Here is an 18,412-nt window from a genome sequence, read left to right as displayed (position 1 = left end):
TCAAGAAAATGTCAAATGAGCCTAACTTAAGAGAGTGACTGTTACTCCCGCCGTTTGGCCGCTCAAAGTGCCACCGGACGCGCAGCAACGGGTGTGTGCGCTAAGTGCGAGAGGTGGCGTATTTACCCGCCGTGTCCGCTAGAGGGAGGTATTTCCCCGTTACGACCTCCGGGGAGATCAGCGGGACGCGGAGAACGCTTAGCCGGGGCTCTGGAAGCCTCGTTCGGCTTATAAAGTGATGAGGAAAGCACTCGGGGAACCGGCTGGAGGTGCTGTGGAAGTTCAGCGGGCCGCGTAAAACGCTTAGCCGGGGCTCTGGAAGCCTCGTTCGGCTTAGAAAGTGAGGAGGAATGCACCCGGGGAACCGGCTGGAGGTGCTCTGGAAGCTCAGCGGGCCGCGTAAAACGCTTAGCCGGGGTGCTGGAAGTCTCCTCGGGCGTCAAGAGTGAGGAGGAAAGCCCCATGAGAACCGGCTGGAGGTGCTCCGGAAGCTCAGCGGGCCGCGTAAAACGCTTAGCCGGGGCTCTGGAAGCCTCCTCGGGCGTCAAGAGTTAGGAGAAAAAGCACCCCCGAGAACCGGCCGGGTCCTCCACGAACCGCTAAAAAGATGTCGAGTGCCGCTACCTTAAGAGAGTCATAGTTACTCCCGCCGTTTGGCCGAAGGTGTATTTACTCGCCGTGTCCGCTGGAGGGAGGTATTTCCCCGCTCCAACGTCACCGGCGGCTTCCGAACGTCTCCCCGAGCGCTCGGAAGTCCGCGCGGGGGGGAGAAGCGGGCCGTGCGAGGTACCGGGTGGAGCTGGACCGTCACCGGGTCCGCTCGTCGTGCGCGCCGGCCGCTGGAAGTCGAATGAAGCTCCGCGATCTCATCCGCGGAGTGCAGATCCGCTGGGCTGGAGCTATTTTGGGCCACTTGGCGCGCGCGCACGGCCTCCCGGAGGTGCCGGGTGGAGTGCGCGAGCGCACCGGCCGCTGGAAGTCGCATAAAGCTCCGCGATCTCATCCGCGGTGCTTGTAAACAGCCGATCCGGTCGTCTTGGAGCTATTTTCGGCCACTTGGCGCGCGCGCACGGCCTCCCGGAGGTGCCGGGTGGAGTGCGCGAGCGCACCGGCCGCTGGAAGTCGCATAAAGCTCCGCGATCTCATCCGCGGAGCTTGTAAAGTGCAGATCCGCTGGGCTGGAGCTATTTTGGGCCACTTGGCGCGCGCGCACGGCCTCCCGGAGGTGCCGGGTGGAGTGCGCGAGCGCACCGGCCGCTGGAAGTCGGATAAAGCTCAGCGATCTCATCCGCGGAGCTTGTAAAGTGCAGATCCGGTCGGCTTGGAGCTATTTTCGGCCACTTGCGCATGCGCACGGCCTCCCGGAGGTTCCGGGCGGCGTGCGTAAGCGCACCGGCCGCTGGAAGTCGAATAATGCTCCGCGATCTCATCCGCGGAGCTTGTAAAGTGCAGATCCGCTGGGCTGGAGCTATTTTCGGCCACTTGGCCCGCGCGCACGGCCTCCCGGCTGTCCCGGTGGTCCCGGTCGCCTCCGCGGACGGTTAAAAAAATCTCAAGTGAGCCTACCTTAAGAGAGTGACTGTTACTCCCGCCGTTTGGCCGCTCAAAGTGCCATCAGACGCGCAGCAACGCGAGTGTGCGCTAAGTGCGAGAGGTGGCGTATTTACCCTCCGTGTCCGCTAGAGGGAGGTAATTCCCCGTTACAAGCTCCGGGAAGATCACCGGGACGTGGAGAACGCTTAGCCGGGGCTCTGGAAGCCTCGTTCGGCTTAAAAAGTGAGGAGGAAAGCCTCATGGGAACCGGCTGGAGGTGCTGTGGAAGCTCAGCGGGCCGCGTAAAATGCTTAACCGGGGCTCTGGAAGCCTCGTTCGGCTTAAACAGTGAGGAGGAAAGCACCCGGGGAACCGGCTGGAGGTGCTGTGGAAGCTCAGCGGGCCGCGTAAAACGCTTAGCCGGGGCTCTGGAAGCCTCGTTCGGCTTAAACAGTGAGGAGGAAAGCACCCGGGGAACCGGCTGGAGGTGCTGTGGAAGCTCAGCGGGCCGCGTAAAACGCTTAGCCGAGGCTCTGGAAGCCTCGTTCGGCTTAAACAGTGAGGAGGAAAGCACTCGGGGAACCGGCTGGAGGTGCGGTGGAAGCTCAGCGGGCCGCGTAAAACGCTTAGCCGAGGCTCTGGAAGCCTCGTTCGGCTTAAACAGTGAGGAGGAAAGCACTCGGGGAACCGGCTGGAGGTGCTGTGGAAGTTCAGCGGGCCGCGTAAAACGCTTAGCCGGGGCTCTGGAAGCCTCGTTCGGCTTAAGAAGCGGGGAGGAAAGCACCCGGAGAATGATATTTTGATATGATTTGACTATAAATGCGATCATATGTAGTATATATCACATATTTATCCACGAACCGTTCAAGAAAATGTCAAATGAGCCTAACTTAAGAGAGTGACTGTTACTCCCGCCGTTTGGCCGCTCAAAGTGCCACCGGACGCGCAGCAACGGGTGTGTGCGCTAAGTGCGAGAGGTGGCGTATTTACCCGCCGTGTCCGCTGGAGGGAGCTAATTCCCCGTTACAAGCTCCGGGGAGATCACCGGGACGCGTAAAACGCTTAGCCGGGGCTCTGGAAGCCTCGTTCGGCTCAAACAGTGAGGAGGAAAGCACTCGGGGAACCGGCTGGAGGTGCTCCGGAAGCTCAGCGGGCCGCGTAAAACGCTTAGCCGGGGCTCTGGAAGCCTCGTTCGGCTTAAAGAGTGAGGAGGAATGCATCATGAGAACCGGCTGGAGGTGCTGGGGAAGTTCAGCGGGCCGCGTAAAACGCTTAGCCGGGGCTCTGGAAGCCTCGTTCGGCTTATAAAGTGAGGAGGAAAGCAGCCGGGGAACCGGCTGGAGGTGCTCTGGAAGTTCAGCGGACCGCGTAAAACGTTTAGCCGGGGCTCTGGAAGCCTCCTCGGGCGTCAAGAGTTAGGAGGAAAGCATTGTGAGGGCCGGCTGGGGGTGCTCTGGAAGTCCAGCGGGCCGCGTAAAACGCTTAGCCGGGGCTCTGGAAGCCTCGTTCGGCTTAAAGAGTGAGGAGGAAAGTACTGGGGGAACCGGCTGGAGGTGCTGTGGAAGCTCAGTGGGCTGCGTAAAACGCTTAGCCGAGGCTCTGGAAGCCTCCTCGGGCGTCAAGAGTTAGGAGGAAAGCCTCATGAGAACCGGCTGGAGGTGCTGTGGAAGCTCGGCGGGCCGCGTAAAACGCTTAGCCGGGGTGCTGGAAGCCTCCTCGGGCGTCAAGAGTTAGGAGGAAAGCATCATAAGAACCGGCTGGGGGTGCTGTGGAAGTCCAGCGGGCCGCGTAAAACGCTTAGCCGAGGCTCTGGAAGCCTCGTTCGGCTTAAAGAGTGAGGAGGAATGCATCATGAGAACCGGCTGGAGGTGCTGTGGAAGCTCAGCGGGCCGCGTAAAACGCTTATCCGAGGCTCTGGAAGCCTCCTCGGGCTTCAAGAGTGAGGAGGAAAGCACCCGTGGAACCGGCTGGAGGTGCTCTGGAAGCTCAGCGGGCCGCGTAAAACGCTTAGCCGGGGCGCTGGAAGCCTCCTCGGGCGTCAAGAGTGAGGAGGAAATCATCATAAGAACCGGCTGGAGGTGCTGTGGAAGTCCAGCGGGCTGCGTAAAACACTTAGCCGAGGCTCTGGAAGCCTCCTCGGGCGTCAAGAGTTAGGAGGAAAGCCTCATTAGAACCGGCTGGAGGTTCGGTGGAAGCTCAGCGGGCCGCGTAAAACGCTTAGCCGAGGCTCTGGAAGCCTCCTCGGGCGTCAAGAGTGAGGAGCAAAGCCTCATAAGAACCGGCTGGAGGTGCTCCGGAAGCTCAGCGGGCCGCGCAAAACGCTTAGCCGGGGCTCTGGAAGCCTCCTTCGGCTTAGAAAGTGAGGAGGAATGCACCCGGGGAACCGGCTGGAGGTGCGGTGGAAGCTCAGCGGGCCGCGTAAAACGTTTAGCCGGGGCTCTGGAAGCCTCGTTCGGCTTAAACAGTGAGGAGGAAAGCAGCCGTGGAACCGGCTGGAGGTGCGGTGGAAGCTCAGCGGGCCGCGTAAAACGCTTAGCCGGGGCTCTGGAAGCCTCGTTCGGCTTAGAAAGTGAGGAGGAATGCACCCGGGGAACCGGCTGGAGGTGCTCTGGAAGCTCAGCGGGCCGCGTAAAACGTTTAGCCGGGGCTCTGGAAGCCTCGTTCGGCTTAAACAGTGAGGAGGAAAGCAGCCGTGGAACCGGCTGGAGGTGCGGTGGAAGCTCAGCGGGCCGCGTAAAACGCTTAGCCGGGGCTCTGGAAGCCTCGTTCGGCTTAAACAGTGAGGAGGAAAGCACCCGGGGAACCGGCTGGAGGTGCTGCGGAAGCTCAGCGGGCCGCGTAAAACGCTTAGCCGGGGCTCTGGAAGCCTCCTCGGGGGTCAAGAGTTAGGAGAAAAAGCACCCCCGAGAACCGGCCGGGTCCTCCACGAACCGTGAAAAAGATGTCGAGTGCCGCTACCTTAAGAGAGTCATAGTTACTCCCGCCGTTTGGCCGAAGGTGTATTTACTCGCCGTGTCCGCTGGAGGGAGGTATTTCCCCGCTCCAACGTCACCGGCGGCTTCCGAACGTCTCCCCGAGCGCTCGGAAGTCCGCGCGGGGGGGAGAAGCGGGCCGTGCGAGGTACCGGGTGGAGCTGGACCGTCACCGGGTCCGCTCGTCGTGCGCGCCGGCCGCTGGAAGTCGAATAAAGCTCCGCGATCTCATCCGCGGAGCTTGTAAACAGCCGATCCGCTGGGCTGGAGCTATTTTGGGCCACTTGGCGCGCGCGCACGGCCTCCCGGATGGTGCCGGGTGGAGTGCGCGAGCGCACCGGCCGCTGGAAGTCGCATAAAGCTCCGCGATCTCATCCGCGGTGCTTGTAAACAGCCGATCCGGTCGTCTTGGAGCTATTTTCGGCCACTTGGCGCGCGCGCACGGCCTCCCGGAGGTGCCGGGTGGAGTGCGCGAGCGCACCGGCCGCTGGAAGTCGAATGAAGCTCCGCGATCTCATCCGCGGAGCTCGTAAAGTGCAGATCCGGTCGGCTAGGAGCTATTTTCGGCCACTTGCGCATGCGCACGGCCTCCCGGAGGTTCCGGGCGGCGTGCGTAAGCGCACGGGCCGCTGGAAGTCGAATAATGCTCCGCAATCTCATCCGCGGTGCTTGCAACTAGCCGATCCGGTCGGCCTGGAGCTATTTTCGGCCACTTGGCCCGCGCGCACGGCCTCCCGGCTGTCCCGGTGGTCCCGGTCGCCTCCGCGGACGGTTAAAAAAATCTCAAGTGAGCCTACCATAAGAGAGTGACAGTTACTCCCGCCGTTTGGCCGCTCAGAGTGCCACCGGACGCGCAGCAACGGGTGTGTGCGCTAAGTGCGAGAGGTGGCGTATTTACCCGCCGTGTCCGCTAGAGGGAGGTATTTCCCCGTTACAAGCTCCGGGAAGATCAGCGGGACGCGGAGAACGCTTAGCCGGGGTGCTGGAAGCCTCCTCGGGCGTCAATAGTTGGGAAGAAAGCACCCCGAGGACCGGCCGGAGCTCCTCCGGAGGCTCGGCGGGCCGCGGAGAACGCTTAGCCGGGGTGCTGGAAGCCTGCGCCGGCTAAAGATGTGAGGAGGAAAGCACCCGGAGAAGCGGCTGGAAGTGCTGTGGAAGCTCAGCGGGCCGCGTAAAACGCTCAGCCGGGGTGCTGGAAGCCTGGACCGGCTTAAGAAGCCAGGAGGAAAGCACCCGGAGAATGATATTTTTATATGATTTGACTGTAAATGCGATCATATGTAGTATATATCATATATTTATCCACAAACCGTTCAAAAAAATCTCAAGTGAGCCTACCATAAGAGAGTGACAGTTACTCCCGCATTTTGACCGCTCAAAGTGCCATCAGACGCGCAGCAACGCGAGTGTGCGCTAAGTGCGAGAGGTGGCGTATTTACCCGCCGTGTCCGCTGGAGGGAGCTAATTCCCCGTTACAAGCTCCGGGGAGATCACCGGGACGCGTAAAACGCTTAGCCGAGGCTCTGGAAGCCTCGTTCGGCTTAAACAGTGAGGAGGAAAGCACTCGGGGAACCGGCTGGAGGTGCGGTGGAAGTTCAGCGGGCCGCGTAAAACGCTTAGCCGGGGCTCCTGAAGCCTCGTTCGGCTTATAAAGTGAGGAGTGAAGCACCCGGACAACCGGCTGGAAGTGCTGTGGAGGCTCGGCGGGCCACGTAAAACGCTTAGCCGGGGCTCTGGAAGCCTCGTTCGGCTTAAAGAGTGAGGAGGAATGCATCATGAGAACCGGCTGGAAGTGCTGTGGAGGCTCGGCGGGCCGCGTAAAATGCTTAGCCGGGGCTCTGGAAGCCTCGTTCGGCTTAAAGAGTGAGGAGGAATGCACCATGAAGACCGGCTGGAGGTCTTCTGGAAGCACAGCGGGCCGTGTAAGACGCTTAGCCGGGGTGCTGGAAGCCTGGCCCGGCTGGGAGAGTGAGGAGGAAAGCACCATGAGGACCGTCTGGAGGTCTTCTGGAAGCACAGCGGGCCGTGTAAGACGCTTAGCCGGGGTGCTGGAAGCCTGGGCCGCCTGGGAGAGTGAGGAGGAAAGTACCATGAGGACCGTCTGGAGGTCTTCTGGAAGCACAGCGGGCCGTGGAGAACGCTTAGCCGGGGTGCTGGAAGTCGAGTAAGGCTCAGCCATCTCGTCCAAGGTGCTTATAAAGTGCATGTCCGCTCGGCTGGAGGTATTTCCGGCCACCCGGCGCGTGTGCACGGCCTCTGGGTGGCTCCGGGCCGGCTAGAATTCCGGACCGCGATCGGTAACTCGCGGGACCCTAAATGGCCCGCGGACCAGCCGGCGGGACCTCGGTGACCACCCATCCGCCTCGCGGTGGTCCCTGGCCGGCTAGAATTCCGGACCGCGATCGGTAACTCGCGGGACCCTAAATGGCCCGCGGACCATCCGGCGGGACCTCGGTGACCACCCATCCGCCTTCGCTGGTTCCCAAGTCGGCTAGAATTCCGGACCGCGATCGCTAACTCGCGGGACCCTAAATGGCCCGCGGACCAGCCGGCGGGACCCACTTGACTTCCTATCCGCCTTCGCTGGTTCCCAAGTCGGCTAGAATTCCGGACCGCGATCGCTAACTCGCGGGACCCTAAATGGCCCGCGGACCAGCCGGCGGGACCCACTTGACTTCCTATCCGCCTTCGCTGGTTCCCAAGTCGGCTAGAATTCCGGACCGCGATCGCTAACTCGCGGGACCCTAAATGGCCCGCGGACCATCCGGCGGGACCTCGGTGACCACCCATCCGCCTTCGCTGGTTCCCAAGTCGGCTAGAATTCCGGACCGCGATCGCTAACTCGCGGGACCGCAATTGGCCCGCGGACCAGCCGGCGGGACCCACTCCACTTCCTATCCGCATTCGCTGGTTCCCAAGTCGGCTAGAATTCCGGACCGCGATCGCTAACTCGCGGGACCGCAATTGGCCCGCGGACCAGCCGGCGGGACCCACTCCACTTCCTATCCGCCTTCGCTGGTTCCCAAGTCGGCCACAAATTACGATTATTCGGCCTCTCGCTCTGGAAGTGCCATCGGCACTTGCTCGGAAAAGTGTCCGCCTCTTCTGGTTCCCTAGGTCGGCCGCCAAAAGCGAAAAATCGGCCTCTACCCCGTTTGGGTACCAGGGGTAGGGTGCAGTACCAACTTTGGTCTTCAGGTGCGCCAGAGCGCGATGGTTGGTCCCACTAGTCAGCGTACTCATCGACGGTTTACTCCCCTTTCGCAAAATATAGTGGGCACGTATGTGCAGGACTGTTTATTTTTTTTTTGAAAAATTTTCTAAGTGCCAGCGGACGCTGGCACACGACGTGTCCGAGCCACGATGGTGCCCAGGCCGGACAGCGACGGCGAAAAAGCCGATTCTGGAAGTTTCGAATATGCCAACGGCAAAAGCGGCGTGATGTGTCCGCCTCGGCTGGTTCTCCGGTCGGCCAGAAAAAGTGAAAATTCGGCCTCTCGCTCTGGAGGTCCGACGAACTTTGGCGAATATTTTCTAAGTGCCAACGGGTGTTACACCGTAATGTGTCCGACGCGGCTGGTTCCTCCGGTCGGCCAGAAAAAGTGAAAATTCGGCCTCTTCGCCTGGAAGTCCGGCCGACTTGGGCGAATATTTTCTAAGTGCCAACGGGTGTTGCGCCGAAATGTGTCCGACTCGGCTGGTTCCCCGAGTCGGCCCGAACGAGCGAAAATTCGGCCTCTTCGCCTGGAAGTCCGACGAACTTTGGCGAATATTTTCTAAGTGCCAACGGGTGTTGCGCCGAAATGTGTCCGACTCGGCTGGTTCCCCGAGTCGGCCCGAACGAGCGAAAATTCGGCCTCTTCGCCTGGAAGTCCGACGAACTTTGGCGAATATTTTCTAAGTGCCAACGGGTGTTCGGCCGTAATGTGTCCGACTCGGCTGGTTCCCCGAGTCGGCCCGAACGAGCGAAAATTCGGCCTCTTCGCCTGGAGGTCCAACGAACTTTGGCGAATATTTTCTAAGTGCCAACGGGTGTTCGGCCGTAATGTGTCCGACTCGGCTGGTTCCCCGAGTCGGCCCGAACGAGCGAAAATTCGGCCTCTTCGCCTGGAAGTCCGACGAACTTTGGCGAATATTTTCTAAGTGCCAACGGGTGTTACGCCGAAATGTGTCCGACTCGGCTGGTTCCCCGAGTCGGCCCGAACGAGCGAAAATTCAGCCTCTTCGCCTGGAAGTCCGGCCGACTTTGGCGAATATTTTCTAAGTGCCAACGGGTGTTCGGCCGTAACGTGTCCGACTCGGCTGGTTCCCCGAGTCGGCCCGAACGAGCGAAAATTCGGCCTCTTGCTCTGGAAGTCCTGCCAACTTGAGCGAATATTTTCTAAGTGCCATCGGGTCTTGCCCGGAAAAGTGTCCGACTCGGCTGGTTCCCCGAGTCGGCCCGAACGAGCGAAAATTCGGCCTCTTGCTCTGGAAGTCCTGCCAACTTGAGCGAACATTTTCTAAGTGCCAACGGGTGTTCGGCCGTAACGTGTCCGACTCGGCTGGTTCCCCGAGTCGGCCCGAACGAGCGAAAATTCGGCCTCTCGCTCTGGAAGTCCTGCCAACTTGAGCGAATATTTTCTAAGTGCCATCGGGTCTTGCCCGGAAAAGTGTCCGACTCGGCTGGTTCCCCGAGTCGGCCCGAACGAGCGAAAATTCGGCCTCTCGCTCTGGAAGTCCTGCCAACTTGAGCGAATATTTTCTAAGTGCCATCGGGTCTTGCCCGGAAAAGTGTCCGACTCGGCTGGTTCCCCGAGTCGGCCCGAACGAGCGAAAATTCGGCCTCTCGCTCTGGAAGTCCTGCCAACTTGAGCGAATATTTTCTAAGTGCCATCGGGTCTTGCCCGGAAAAGTGTCCGACTCGGCTGGTTCCCCGAGTCGGCCCGAACGAGCGAAAATTCGGCCTCTCGCTCTGGAAGTCCTGCCAACTTGAGCGAATATTTTCTAAGTGCCATCGGGTCTTGCCCGGAAAAGTGTCCGACTCGGCTGGTTCCCCGAGTCGGCCCGAACGAGTGAAAATTCGGCCTCTCGCTCTGGAAGTCCTGCCAACTTGAGCGAATATTTTCTAAGTGCCATCGGGTCTTGCCCGGAAAAGTGTCCGACTCGGCTGGTTCCCTAGTTCGTCCACATAATGTGAAAATTCGGCCTCTCGCTCTGGAAGTCCTGCCAACTTGAGCGAATATTTTCTAAGTGCCATCGGGTCTTGCCCGGAAAAGTGTCCGACTCGGCTGGTTCCCCGAGTCGGCCCGAACGAGTGAAAATTCGGCCTCTCGCTCTGGAAGTCCTGCCAACTTGAGCGAATATTTTCTAAGTGCCATCGGGTCTTGCCCGGAAAAGTGTCCGACTCGGCTGGTTCCCTAGTTCGGCCACATAATGTGAAAATTCGGCCTCTTGCTCTGGAAGTCCTGCCAACTTGAGCGAAAATTTTCTAAGTGCCATCGGGTCTTGCCCGGAAAAGTGTCCGACTCGGCTGGTTCCCTAGTTCGGCCACATAATGTGAAAATTCGGCCTCTTGCTCTGGAAGTCCTGCCAACTTGAGCGAATATTTTCTAAGTGCCATCGGGTCTTGCCCGGAAAAGTGTCCGACTCGGCTGGTTCCCTAGTTCGGCCACATAATGTGAAAATTCGGCCTCTTGCTCTGGAAGTCCTGCCAACTTGAGCGAATATTTTCTAAGTGCCATCGGGTCTTGCCCGGAAAAGTGTCCGACTCGGCTGGTTCCCTAGTTCGGCCACATAATGTGAAAATTCGGCCTCTTGCTCTGGAAGTCCTGCCAACTTGAGCGAATATTTTCTAAGTGCCATCGGGTCTTGCCCGGAAAAGTGTCCGACTCGGCTGGTTCCCCGAGTCGGTCCGAACGAGTGAAAATTCGGCCTCTTGCTCTGGAAGTCCTGCCAACTTGAGCGAATATTTTCTAAGTGCCATCGGGTCTTGCCCGGAAAAGTGTCCGACTCGGCTGGTTCCCCGAGTCGGCCACGGAATGTGAAAATTCGGCCTCTTGCTCTGGAAGTCCTGCCAACTTGAGCGAATATTTTCTAAGTGCCATCGGGTCTTGCCCGGAAAAGTGTCCGACTCGGCTGGTTCCCCGAGTCGGCCCGAACGAGCGAAAATTCGGCCTCTTGCTCTGGAAGTCCTGCCAACTTGAGCGAATATTTTCTAAGTGCCATCGGGTCTTGCCCGGAAAAGTGTCCGACTCGGCTGGTTCCCCGAGTCGGCCCGAACGAGCGAAAATTCGGCCTCTTGCTCTGGAAGTCCTGCCAACTTGAGCGAATATTTTCTAAGTGCCATCGGGTCTTGCCCGGAAAAGTGTCCGACTCGGCCGGTTCCCCGAGTCGGCCCGAACGAGCGAAAATTCGGCCTCTCGCTCTGGAAGTCCCGCCAACTTGAGCGAATATTTTCTAAGTGCCATCGGGTCTTGCCCGGAAAAGTGTCCGACTCGGCTGGTTCCCCGAGTCGGCCCGAACGAGCGAAAATTCGGCCTCTCGCTCTGGAAGTCCTGCCAACTTGAGCGAATATTTTCTAAGTGCCATCGGGTCTTGCCCGGAAAAGTGTCCGACTCGGCTGGTTCCCCGAGTCGGCCCGAACGAGTGAAAATTCGGCCTCTCGCTCTGGAAGTCCTGCCAACTTGAGCGAATATTTTCTAAGTGCCATCGGGTCTTGCCCGGAAAAGTGTCCGACTCGGCTGGTTCCCCGAGTCGGCCCGAACGAGCGAAAATTCGGCCTCTTGCTCTGGAAGTCCTGCCAACTTGAGCGAATATTTTCTAAGTGCCATCGGGTCTTGCCCGGAAAAGTGTCCGACTCGGCCGGTTCCCCGAGTCGGCCCGAACGAGCGAAAATTCGGCCTCTCGCTCTGGAAGTCCCGCCAACTTGAGCGAATATTTTCTAAGTGCCATCGGGTCTTGCCCGGAAAAGTGTCCGACTCGGCTGGTTCCCCGAGTCGGCCCGAACGAGCGAAAATTCGGCCTCTCGCTCTGGAAGTCCTGCCAACTTGAGCGAATATTTTCTAAGTGCCATCGGGTCTTGCCCGGAAAAGTGTCCGACTCGGCTGGTTCCCCGAGTCGGCCCGAACGAGTGAAAATTCGGCCTCTCGCTCTGGAAGTCCTGCCAACTTGAGCGAATATTTTCTAAGTGCCATCGGGTCTTGCCCGGAAAAGTGTCCGACTCGGCCGGTTCCCTAGTTCGGCCACAGATTGTGAAAATTCGGCCTCTTGCTCTGGAAGTCCTGCCAACTTGAGCGAATATTTTCTAAGTGCCAACGGGTCTTGCCCGGAAAAGTGTCCGACTCGGCTGGTTCCCCGAGTCGGCCCGAACGAGCGAAAATTCGGCCTCTTGCTCTGGAAGTCCTGCCAACTTGAGCGAATATTTTCTAAGTGCCATCGGGTCTTGCCCGGAAAAGTGTCCGACTCGGCCGGTTCCCTAGTTCGGCCACATATTGTGAAAATTCGGCCTCTTGCTCTGGAAGTCCGACAAACTTTGGCGAATATTTTCTAAGTGCCATCGGGTCTTGCCCGGAAAAGTTTCCGACTCGGCTGGTTCCCTAGTTCGGCCACATAATGTGAAAATTCGGCCTCTTGCTCTGGAAGTCCTGCCAACTTGAGCGAATATTTTCTAAGTGCCATCGGGTCTTGCCCGGAAAAGTGTCCGACTCGGCTGGTTCCCCGAGTCGGCCCGAACGAGCGAAAATTCGGCCTCTTGCTCTGGAAGTCCGACGAACTTTGGCGAATATTTTCTAAGTGCCAACGGGTGTTCGGCCGTAATGTGTCCGACTCGGCTGGTTCCCCGAGTCGGTCCGAACGAGTGAAAATTCGGCCTCTTGCTCTGGAAGTCCTGCCAACTTGAGCGAATATTTTCTAAGTGCCATCGGGTCTTGCCCGGAAAAGTGTCCGACTCGGCTGGTTCCCCGAGTCGGCCCGAACGAGCGAAAATTCGGCCTCTTGCTCTGGAAGTCCTGCCAACTTGAGCGAATATTTTCTAAGTGCCATCGGGTCTTGCCCGGAAAAGTGTCCGACTCGGCTGGTTCCCTAGTTCGGCCACATAATGTGAAAATTCGGCCTCTTGCTCTGGAAGTCCTGCCAACTTGAGCGAATATTTTCTAAGTGCCATCGGGTCTTGCCCGGAAAAGCGTCCGACTCGGCTGGTTCCCCGAGTCGGCCCGAACGAGCGAAAATTCGGCCTCTTGCTCTGGAAGTCCTGCCAACTTGAGCGAATATTTTCTAAGTGCCATCGGGTCTTGCCCGGAAAAGTGTCCGACTCGGCTGGTTCCCCGAGTCGTCCCGAAAAAGTGAAAATTCAGCCTCTTGCTCTGGAAGTCCTGCCAACTTGAGCGAAAATTTTCTAAGTGCCATCGGGTCTCTCCCGGAAAAGTGTCCGACTCGTCCGGTTCCCTAGTTCGGCCACATAATGTGAAAATTCGGCCTCTTGCTCTGGAAGTCCTGCCAACTTGAGCGAATATTTTCTAAGTGCCATCGGGTCTCTCCCGGAAAAGTGTCCGCCTCGTCCGGTTCCCTAGTTCGGCCACGGAATGTGAAAATTCGGCCTCTCTGAGGTACCAGGGGTACGCATTTAGGTACCAGGGGTAGTCGCTGAGGTACCAGGGGTATGCATTTAGGTACCAGGGGAGACCACTACGGTCTGTTGGTCCCCCTAGTTAGTGTACTCATCGGTTTACTCCCCTTTCGCAAAATATAGTCGGCACGTATGTGCAGGACTGTTTATTTTTATTTTGAAAAATGTTCTAAGTGCCAACGGAAGCTGGCACACGAACTGTCCGAGCCACGATGGTGCCCAGGCCGGACAGCGACGGCGAAACAGCCGATATGTGTTTGATGGAAGTTTCGAATATTTTCAAAGTGCCAACGGCACTTGCGGGGTGATGTGTCCGCCTCGTCTGGTTCCCCAGGTCGGCCAGAAAAAGTGAAAATTCGGCCTCTTCTCCTGGAAGTCCGGCCAAGTTTGGCGAATATTTTCAAAGTGCCAACGGCACTTGCGGGGTGATGTGTCCGCCTCGTCTGGTTCCCCAGGTCGGCCAGAATAAGTGAAAATTCGGCCTCTTCTCCTGGAAGTCTGGCCAAGTTTGGCGAATATTTTCAAAGTGCCAACGGCACTTGCGGGGTGATGTGTCCGCCTCGTCTGGTTCCCCAGGTCGGCCAGAACAAGTGAAAATTCGGCCTCTTCTCCTGGAAGTCTGGCCAAGTTTGGCGAATATTTTCTAAGTGCCAACGACTCAACCAGCGTAAAGTGTCCGCCTCAGCTGGTTCCCCAGGTCGGGTACCACAAGTGAAAATTCGGCCTCTTCTCCTGGAAGTCTGGCCAAGTTTGGCGAATATTTTCAAAGTGCCAACGGCACTTGCGGGGTGATGTGTCCGCCTCGTCTGGTTCCCCATAGCGGCCACCACAAGTGAAAATTCGGCCTCTTCTCCTGGAAGTCTGGCCAAGTTTGGCGAATATTTTCTAAGTGCCAAGGGCACTTGCGGGGTGATGTGTCCGCCTCGTCTGGTTCCCCAGGTCGGCCAGAACAAGTGAAAATTCGGCCTCTTCTCCTGGAAGTCTGGCCAAGTTTGGCGAATATTTTCTAAGTGCCATCGACTCAACAGCCGTAAAGTGTCCGCCTCGGCTGGTTCCCCATAGCGGCCACCACAAGTGAAAATTCGGCCTCTTCTCCTGGAAGTCTGGCCAAGTTTGGCGAATATTTTCTAAGTGCCAACGACTCGACCAGCGTAAAGTGTCCGCCTCGGCTGGTTCCCCATAACGGCCAGAACAAGTGAAAATTCGGCCTCTTCTCCTGGAAGTCTGGCCAAGTTTGGCGAATATTTTCTAAGTGCCAACGACTCGACCAGCGTAAAGTGTCCGCCTCGGCTGGTTCCCCATAACGGCCAACAAAAGTGAAAATTCGGCCTCTTCTCCTGGAAGTCAAGCCAAGTTTGGCGAATATTTTCTAAGTGCCAACGACTCGACCAGCCTTAAGTGTCCGCCTCGGCTGGTTCCCCACAACGGCCAACAAAAGTGAAAATTCGGCCTCTTCTCCTGGAAGTCAAGCCAAGTTTGGCAAATATTTTCTAAGTGCCAACGACTCAACCAGCGTAAAGTGTCCGCCTCGGCTGGTTCCCCAGGTCGGCCACCAAAAGTGAAAATTCGGCCTCTTCTCCTGGAAGTCAAGCCAAGTTTGGCGAATATTTTCTAAGTGCCAACGACTCAACCAGCCTAAAGTGTCCGCCTCGGCTGGTTCCCCAGGTCGGCCACCAAAAGGGAAAATTCGGCCTCTTCTCCTGGAAGTCAAGCCAAGTTTGGCAAATATTTTCTAAGTGCCAACGGCTCTTGAGCCGAAAAGTGTCCGCCTCGGCTGGTTCCCCAGGTCGGCCACCAAAAGTGAAAATTCGGCCTCTTCTCCTGGAAGTCAAGCCAAGTTTGGCAAATATTTTCTAAGTGCCAACGACTCAACCAGCCTAAAGTGTCCGCCTCGGCTGGTTCCCCATAACGGCCATGAAAAGTGAAAATTCGGCCTCTTCTCCTGGAAGTCAAGCCAAGTTTGGCAAATATTTTCTAAGTGCCAACGGCTCTTGAGCCGAAAAGTGTCCGCCTCGGCTGGTTCCCCAGGTCGGCCACCAAAAGTGAAAATTCGGCCTCTTCTCCTGGAAGTCAAGCCAAGTTAGGCAAATATTTTCTAAGTGCCAACGACTCAACAGCCGTAAAGCGTCCGCCTCGGCTGGTTCCCCATAACGGCCACCAAAAGTGAAAATTCGGCCTCTTCTCCTGGAAGTCAAGCCAAGTTTGGCAAATATTTTCTAAGTGCCAACGACTCAACAGCCGAAAAGTGTCCGCCTCGGCTGGTTCCCCATAACGGCCACCAAAAGCGAAAATTCGGCCTCTGGCCCCGGAAGTCCTGCCAACTTGTGCGAATTTTTTCTAAGTGCCAACGGCTCTTGAGCCGAAAAGTGTCCGCCTCGGCTGGTTCCCGCGGTCGGCCGCCGAAAGCGAAAATTCGGCCTCTCCCTCTTTAGGTACCAGGGGTTGGGGTACCAGGGGTAGGGTGCAGTACCAACTTTGGTCTTCAGGTGCGCCAGAGTACGATGGTTGGTCCCACTAGTCAGCGTACTCATCAACGATTTACTCCCCTTTCGCAAAATATAGTCAGAACGAGCATGGGGGGCGCGGAATTGACGGTAAAGAACGGCGAAGAGTCGAGCGCTGGTTTAACCGCCAGCATCGCCCCCTGCTCGGCCACCCAGGCAGGGTTGCACGGCAAAGCACCCTGGAAGGCACACAGAGAGAGAGAGAAAAATTTTCTAAGTGTCTCTCTGGACGAAAAATTTCTAAGTGCCTCTTTTGACGAAAAATGTCTAAGTGCCTCTCTTGACGAAAAATGTCTAAGTGCCACAGCGCTCGAAAATTTCCTAAGTGCGAGCACGGCTGTGAAATATTCAAAGTACAAGGAACGCTGGCAGAATCTCTCGACGGCCGTCTGCTCCCGGCGGCCGCCGTGAAGTCTCCCCTCCCGGGGACGGCTGTCTGCTCCCGGCAGCCGTCCTTAACCCCCTCCCCACACGTTGGCCGAACACCAGCCGAGGGCGAAAGGCTCGCGGTGTGGAAGGATCGTGGCCACGGCTAATCTAGCGATGCCCGCGTTGGACGGTCACACCGCACGACAGAGCGGGGCCTGCATCCGGCGCGAGGCGGCCTTCAGGCACGTGGCTCGAGACGACCTCACCCGCCCTAGCCCGGAGCGGAAAGACTTTGAAATTTTCAAAGTCCAAGGAACACTGGCAGAATGGGAGGACCGGCCGCCTCCTTAAACACAGGCCGGAGAGATGGAGCGGGATCAGCGGCCCGCGCGTTGAGCGAACACCGGCCGAGGGCGAAAGGCTCGCGGTGTGGAAGGATCGTGGCCACGGCTAATCTAGCGATGCCCGCGTTGGACGGTCACACCGCACGACAGAGCGGGGCCTGCATCCGGCGCGAGGCGGCCTTCAGGCACGTGGTTCGAGACGACCTCACCCGCCCTAGCCCGGAGCGGAAAGACTTTGAAATAGTCAAAGTCCAAGGAACACTGGCAGAATCTCTCGACGGCCGTCTGCTCCCGGCGGCCGCCGTGAAGTCTCCCCTCCCGGGGACGGCTGTCTGCTCCCGGCAGCCGTCCATAACCCCCTCCCCACACGTTGGTTGAACATCAGCCGAGGGCGAAAGGCTCGCGGTGTGGAAGGATCGTGGCCACGGCTAATCTAGCGATGCCCGCGTTGGACGGTCACACCGCACGACAGAGCGGGGCCTGCATCCGGCGCGAGGCGGCCTTCAGGCACGTGGTTCGAGACGACCTCACCCGCCCTAGCCCGGAGCGGAAAGACTTTGAAATATTCAAAGTCCAAGGAACACTGGCAGAATGGGAGGACCGGCCGCCTCCTTAAACACAGGCCGGAGCGACCGAGCGGGATCAGCGGCCCGCGCGGAGGGTCTTTAAAATGTACAAAGTCCTAGGAACAATGGCAGAATCGCTCGACGGCCGTCTGCTCCCGGCGGCCGCGGTGAAGGGACTGTACACCCCACCCGGGGACGGCTGTCTGCTCCCGGCAGCCGTCCTTCCCCCCCTCCCCACACGTTGGCCGAACATCAGCCGAGGGCGAAAGGCTCGCGGTGTGGAAGGATCGTGGCCACGGCTAATCTAGCGATGCCCGCGTTGGACGGTCACACCGCACGACAGAGCGGGGCCTGCATCCGGCGCGAGGCGGCCTTCAGGCACGTGGTTCGAGACGACCTCACCCGCCCTAGCCCGGAGCGGAAAGACTTTGAAATTTTCAAAGTCCAAGGAACACTGGCAGAATGGGAGGACCGGCCGCCTCCTTAAACACAGGCCGGAGCGACCGAGCGGGATCAGCGGCCCGCGCGAAGGGTCTTTAAAATGTACAAAGTCCTAGGAACAATGGCAGAATCGCTCGACGGCCGTCTGCTCCCGGCGGCCGCGGTGAAGGGACTGTACACCCCACCCGGGGACGGCTGTCTGCTCCCGGCAGCCGTCCTTCCCCCCCTCCCCACACGTTGGCCGAACATCAGCCGAGGGCGAAAGGCTCGCGGTGTGGAAGGATCGTGGCCACGGCTAATCTAGCGATGCCCGCGTTGGACGGTCACACCGCACGACAGAGCGGGGCCTGCATCCGGCGCGAGGCGGCCTTCAGGCACGTGGTTCGAGACGACCTCACCCGCCCTAGCCCGGAGCGAAAAGACTTTGAAATATTCAAAGTCCAAGGAACACTGGCAGAATGGGAGGACCGGCCGCCTCCTTAAACACAGGCCGGAGCGACCGAGCGGGATCAGCGGCCCGCGCGGAGGGTCTTTAAAATGTACAAAGTCCTAGGAACAATGGCAGAATCGCTCGACGGCCGTCTGCTCCCGGCGGCCGCGGTGGAAGGACTGTACACCCCACCCGGGGACGGCTGTCTGCTCCCGGCAGCCGTCCTTCCCCCCAAACCCACACGTTGACCGACACCGGCCGAGGGCGAAAGGCTCGCGGTGTGGAAGGATCGTGGCCACGGCTAATCTAGCGATGCCCGCGTTGGACGGTCACACCGCACGACAGAGCGGGGCCGCATCTGGCGCGAGGCGGCCTTCAGGCACGTGGTTCGAGACGACCTCACCCGCCCTAGCCCGGAGCGGAAAGACTTTGAAATTTTCAAAGTCCAAGGAACACTGGCAGAATGGGAGGACCGGCCGCCTCCTTAAACACAGGCCGGGCGAAAAATATGCGAATGTTGGGTCTCATCCAAGAAAGGGAGTTACCGGCCGCCTCCTTAAACACAGGCCGGGCGAAAAATATGCGAATGGTCCATCCAAGGAAGGAGGACCGGCCGCCTCCTTAAACACAGGCCGGGCGAAAAATATG

This window comes from Syngnathus floridae, unplaced genomic scaffold, assembly GCF_059516105.1.
Source record: "Syngnathus floridae isolate MCC-2025c unplaced genomic scaffold, RoL_Sflo_1.0 HiC_scaffold_28, whole genome shotgun sequence".
NCBI classification, from domain to species: Eukaryota; Metazoa; Chordata; class Actinopteri; order Syngnathiformes; family Syngnathidae; genus Syngnathus; species Syngnathus floridae.
This window is presented reverse-complemented; position numbering follows the sequence as displayed.